A 6,667-nucleotide genomic window follows, 5' to 3' on the forward strand; every position below is an offset into this window, starting at 1 on the left:
AATGTAACGCCAGATCACTGCTCTTTTCTGAATGATCTTGCTAGAAGACAGCAGAGGACTGTGACAGTGCAGCTTGCCGGATGGACCATGCTGTACTTGCCCGGTGCAACACCTGCTTGCTGTGGTGCCTGTGCAGAGCCTACTGGATGAACTGAAGTGGAAGAGAAGGACTTTATGCTTAGCTTAGTTACTGACTTGGTGGGTAACACTGGGCAAGTCCAGGCCTCCCTGTGTGCCACAGCTAAGCCAGATGTCATTTGATGCTCCAGACACATGTCTTTCCCCACTGCAGAGAGGAGCTGGGATTCCACTGATAAGTGTTTGTTCAGATTTTTGAGATGGAGGATGCTACAGGAAAGCAAAACTAGAAGTCCTAATGGAGTACAAGGCAAGGAAATCAGATATTTGCATGTTTAACCCTGTCCCCTGCACCTCTGCTTTGTTCTGTTGCACCTTGTTAGGCAAGGCAGAGCTGGTCATGTTTGACCCTTTGAGTCAGGGAAAGGGGCATGAGCCGTGATGCTGTAACACAGCTGGAGAACATCCCATTTATTAGGACCCTTTTGTCCAGCTAGAAAGTCTGCCCTGGCTGCATTACACCACTGTACTTCCCTCCTGTTTTGGGATACCCTGCACTGGACACAAGTGGTTAGAAGGGAACAGGACAAGATATCACCTGAGCAGTGAGGGGCTGTGAGGAGAGAGCCAGCTGTGCATCCCACACTCAGTGCACAGGGCTTCCCAGAGTTTTACTACACACAGCACAGCACAGCACTCGGATAACCAAGTAAGTGTGGACACACCTTGCCTTGAGAGGAGGGACTGCAAGGGGAACCAGCGAGAGTTAGAGCTAGTCACTTCCAGTAACGTGAAGTAGAAAACACATGGCATGGTTATGCAGTTGCCTCCAGTAATAACCCACCCTTCACCTCCCTGTGGGTACTGAGCCAAAGAGTGGGAGGCTGAAAAATATGTGCCAGGTTTGCACTTTAGTAGCATGCATGCAGAGCCCTGTCCATACACAGTACAGTGATTTTTATTCCCTCAGTGCTGCCTGCCTCGTTCATATTTACCCTCCTTTCTTTCTCAAATAAGATTTTTTTAAGTCTCTCAGCTGCCAGGTTATATGTGCAGTGTCACAACATCGGGTCCAGAAGACCTGCTAAAATTATGGTCTAAGGGAGGTCCTGGTTTTCCCAGCAGGAACATGGATGTGGCAGGAAGGGGGGTTGGGGGAATCCAGGGCAGAATCAAAAGGCATATCAGGAAATCAGTTTGTTGAGGTTGCCAAAGGATTAGAAAGGGGAAGAGTGAGAAGTTTCCTTGAAGGCTTGTAGGTCCTGTATTCAATTTAATGTCTTGCTTTTAGGCCCTCGAACAGCGAGCCTTTAGGAGGTTGAGCAGAAAGAAGCTGCCTTTTGGTGTAGAGCTACAGAACTAGATGCCACAATGTTGCTTCTCCATTTGAAAAATATTTTAGAAAATTTTTCAGAAAGTTTTTCATTGTGACTCTGAACAAAAAAATTAAAATGCACATGACTGGTGTTCCTCGGGAAGCCCTTCTCTGATGCTATGCATTTCACAGCCAGTGGTGCCAGAGAGGTGACCATGTTTCTGTGTCACCTGTCTGATGAATCAGGTGGTGAGGGTCATTTGACTGCAGGCATAGCCCTACCTCTCTAATTGCCCACCAGCTAGGTGGCAGGTGAACTCAACAAAGGAATAACCAGAGAGCACAGCTGAGTTCTTTCCTCAGAGCATTTTGACACATCATCATTTCTTGATTGAAGATTCCTATGCCACATTTCTCATCTTCTCTGATCAGTGAATTGGTTGGTCAACACTAACATTCATATTGAACACTTTATATTTAATAGAGGGAGAGTGGTGAGGAGAAGATGTGAGCATCAACAAGGAAGTAACAAGATCTGGAAATCATATAGCTCTGCCATTGCTTAATAGCTTGGCACTCTTACCTGTGACACTGCAGGGATCACAGAGTATTTGAGCCAGGAGATGGAGCAACCAAGTTCCCTGGATCAAGGACTCCTTTGTCTAACAAGAGTGCTGGGTAAGCAACTGAGGGACCTAAACAAAAGAATGCTGCTATGCTGAAGCTTATTTTTTGAGGATATCTATTTGTTTTTTCTCTAGATTTTGCAACCTACTGACCACATTGTGGATGAGACTCATCACCTACAGTAAAAAAAGTTTGCGTTCAGTTTCCAGAGCAAGTGTGGTTGTTATAAGTTGTCTTCTTTTTCAACTAGGCTGTGACATAAGCCTTTAACAGGTCCTTCAGTGTGAACTCTACAGGAGCAGCAAAGCAACCCCCATGACACAAATAAACTCTACAGACAAAGCTTTGATACAAAGGGAAGTAAGCTTGACAGAACATTTTAGTCAAAGACATTCTCTCTTTGTTATCCCTTCTTTATTTGTAAGTACCTGCATTTCAGAATAGCTTTTACTGTGCTTCTTAAAGCACATAACGTGAGACCCAGAAGCTGAAGAGCAGGCATAAGGGCACTGGCAGACACCCATAGCAAAGTTCTGAATTTTCTGTTTCTTTTAGTGTTGCTGATGCTATGCACTAGGACCTGCACAACAGTTTCAGTGGGTGCTTATATCTCTCTGTTCTCTGGCAGCTGTTTTAAACTTAGGTATTCAATACTGAGCACAGTAAGTCAGTATCTGTGCCTTCGAAGAGGCAACAGTGTGTTAGCTCAGAGCACTTCTTGGGCAAGGGAGCCTGATACTCTCACACTCAGGAAAGAGATTTGCTTATCCTGTACGTCTCGCCAAAATGAAATCAGTTCTGACCTTCTGAGACCTAGAACACTCAGCAAGTCTCTGCAATTGAATGGTATGATTATTCAGTTGCAGAGGAAGAAATGACATTCAGTCTAGTGGGCATCCCTGTCTTGCTTAGTCAATAATTAATAAACTTGCTTCAGTTTCAGGTGAAACATATAGCTGAAACAAGACACCCAGGTTCCAGAAATCTGGGAGTTGTTGGAATGCATTTGAAGGAGTATTGCTGTTCTCTGTGGGAGTGGGAGCCAGGGAGAACATGGTCTACATGTAAAAAAGAGTATAAGCCTGTGATATTTATTGGATTGGACTGCAACTGGCAGTTAGCTGTTTGAGTCACAGGATAAATTCAGGTCATAAATACTACATTTTCAGCATACAGAGGAAGAGTCTGCACTGGGATATATACTTCTAATGTTTTAATAGTTCAGGTTTGGCCTAAGAGGAAAAGAAGGCTCCAAAAGAATGACAAAAATGCAGGATTTTTTTTTCCCCCAGGACCTTGTTTATTCCCAGAAAATGATGTTTGGATGAACAGAATAACATTTGGTCAGACCTGAGGGGATTTTTATGAGTTCCATGTGGGATCCTGAAGCCTTGGCTTAACTGGCCTCACATCCCCCAGAAAGATGCACATCCTGTATCCACATCCTCTCAGCCTGCTCTCCTCTTCAGCCTTGTTGCTGTAAATATTGATTTCTCTTGCTTTAATCCAGTCTGATGCTTGTGTAAATCGGGTCAGGTGCTACAATTCAGGTTGTGTCAGGAAAGTAAAATTCACAAACTTTCTTACTTCCTTCCTGCTGTCAGTGAAGTTTTATTTTTGTAACTTAGCATGGAAACATGTACTCTACCCAAAGCAATTTCATGCACCACAAAATCCTCATCTGTGAAACTTAATGAAATGGCTTTTTACAAAATCAATATCAAGCATATCATTGGCCAGCCTTGTGTAATTCTAAAACCCACACATGGCTGATGAATCCTGTGCGTATTTGGGTACCCTGCTGCCTGTAGAGACTCAGACATCTAATTTGTTGAGGATCCAGGCCAGACTAACTCATAAGCACAAATCCCCACTGACTCCATGTCGAGGGTTAAGATTGCGGGGTGACAATCAAACCCTGGCAGATGTATCGTTAACCTCTTCTCCCCCCCACTTCCCCCTTTTGCCCCTCCCTCTCCCCCCTTCCCACTCAGGACAGGCGATCGGGAGGGAAAGAAGGACAGAGAGAAGAGAGTTGGAAAAGTTAAAGATGTTTTACTAATGCTACTAATAAGAATAGAGAAAATAATACAAAATATACAAAACCAATCTTGTAAGTCTCAGCAACTGCAGAGCCAGCACCCAAAGTCCTGGATTAGACTCTGTAGCCAACCGGAGCTGGATTCAGTCTCTCACTAGGCCTCAGTTCGCAGGGACGACCAGCAAGGTCCTCTCCTAATGTCAGCCATGAGGAAAAAGGGAAAAGAGACAAAAGGGACGAGATCCTCGTGATCTCCCACTTTTATATGAAGTATTCACGTGAATGGAATGTTATACACCGTTGGTCAGTCTCTCGGTCACCAGTTTCTCGTTGCCCCTCTCGCGAGATGTCCATCCGTGCTTATCAATAAGTTTGCATTCCATTGCTAGGTTTAACCAAAACATGTGTTGGGTTCTCCAGGAAAATGCAGCTAATATGAAGGCTTTAGCTGACAGGCAGAAATTCACTAAAAGAGAAACTTGTTTTTTAACAAAACCAAGACACTCCAATTATTTAGTACGTTTTAAAAAAATTTTTAAAAATGTATTTGGGAAGAGGGATAATTTGTGTAGACATGATGATTAATTTTCACTGAAAAAAAAATGCAAATCCACGCATGACTTAAGTAACTTGCTTGGTGAAATGCATCCTTTTAAAGCACATACTTGTCCTCAGCACTTAAACAGCTCGCATCTTAGCTTATGTGCTTGTTCATGTCCTTGCCGTGGCAGGTCCTTTCCCCTCCTCCCATTCTGTGACAGATCCATTCTTTTCTCCCCACTCCTGTGTGGCTGATGGTCACCTCCCACTACCCTGCAAACAAGCCACCATGGGCTTAGATCTCGCTGATCACCAGCTGTGGCACGACTGGCCCCATGGCCCAGAATGCCCGGTTGCAGCCGTGGGAGCCCAGTTTGGGTGAACAAGGGCTGCCGGCATCGTGGTTGATCCCGGATAAGAGGATCCACATCCAGTCCTCCCGGTGCTGCTTTGCTCCTTCGTCTCCAGCCATGCTTCCCTGTCCCTTTGTCCCCTCTTCCAGGGCTCTGGTAGTATCTGCATCACACCCTTCCCACACAACCACCAGCTCTGGTATGATGCAGACTGAGAGCGTTTGATGTTTGCAGACAGCACCATGACTTTAAGCATTAGGAAGTGGGACAATGACAAGAGATGCAGGAAAATGGGGAGGCTTGTCGCTGGTGGCTAGGACACGGCATCCTGATCCAGGGTCCCCTTCTCTTTTGGACAAGCTCTGTCTAGTCAGATAGACTGGAGGGCCTGATGGGGGGGAGATCCAGCATGTGGGACCAGTCAGTCACCAAGCCTGGACTGGAACTTCTTCCTTTCTTCACCCTCTCCTCTACTAAGCATGATGCAGTACCACTCCATGATTTCCACACATAAACCTCTACTCTAATGGCAGAATTGCAAAGGCAGCACCCTGTTAGGGCTGGGGAAAGGTGAGAGTCTCTTCAGCAGCCATGGGCAATGGGTCCTGCAACTCTGGAGGTGGCTGTGAGGGACTGAATGTGTTGCATGTTACAGTAGTTGCCAGTGGTTATCAGCTGTAGCTGGAGAGCAGGCTGAGTGCTGCAGGCAGGACAGATATTTTTCTCTCTTCATCCTCTTCCAGCCAGCAGTCATAACTTGTGGAATGCCATTAAAATGTTTGTTCTATGACACTGAGAAAAAGCCAATGACCAATGTAAAAGTGAGGTTTATTGATGGAAAGGTATACATGATTATGATACAGATCTGGAGAGATGTGCCGCAAGAGGAAACAGAGAATCAGACACTAGCTCAAACGAGGTCACAAACTCCCACTGTGATTAGTAAGATGAAATGGCCTTTTCCAGGACTTAATGACAGAAGAAAACAGGGTGATATACCACTTGTTCAACATTTATGATGGTCCTGCAGGGGAAAATCCAAAAGAAAATGGCCTCAATGAGAACAAACCAACAGCTGCAGGATATGAAATATAGTTTCAGGATACTGGGTAGTCAGCCTCTTCTGTGCAAGAGAGACAAGAGCTGGATCAAGGGTTGGCAAAAAGCTGTGCCCCTACCTCCTGGGAGCTGCTGAGCAGATAACAGCCAGCACAGCTGCTGTGCTGAGCAAGACACAGACCTGGACCTCCCTACAGCAAGACAGTACCATACCTCTGAATAGCCGGCACAACACCTCTATGATTCGTTTCACTCGAAGTGTTCTCCTCAGGTAATGTGTGAGCTGGCCCAGAAGGGGTTTCTGTAGGTTTGGGGTGAAGCATCCTGCCTGTGCCCATGAAGCACAGATTTCAGAGGGGAGGCTTTCAAGGATAGCTGTAGGTAGATTATTCCTGGCTAAGTGCCGATGTTTTTGAGAAAATATGGCAGTGTTTCCCAGTCTCTCTGTTATTCTGCATTTTGGCTTTCGTCCTAGAGACTGAGGTGTTCATATTAACAGCAGAGTCCACTGAGCATGTGTCATGGGACAGGACCTGGCTACTGTCTCTGTCTGCTCCCTGAGAAATCTGCCGGAGACTGAAGACTCAATTTCTGTCTGTGAGCATAGTTATTGCTCACCCTGCCAATCCCTCTGCTCATGCTTTATACTTCACC

The sequence above is a fragment of the Patagioenas fasciata genome, chromosome 1 (genome assembly GCF_037038585.1).
Source record: "Patagioenas fasciata isolate bPatFas1 chromosome 1, bPatFas1.hap1, whole genome shotgun sequence".
NCBI lineage: Eukaryota > Metazoa > Chordata > Aves > Columbiformes > Columbidae > Patagioenas > Patagioenas fasciata.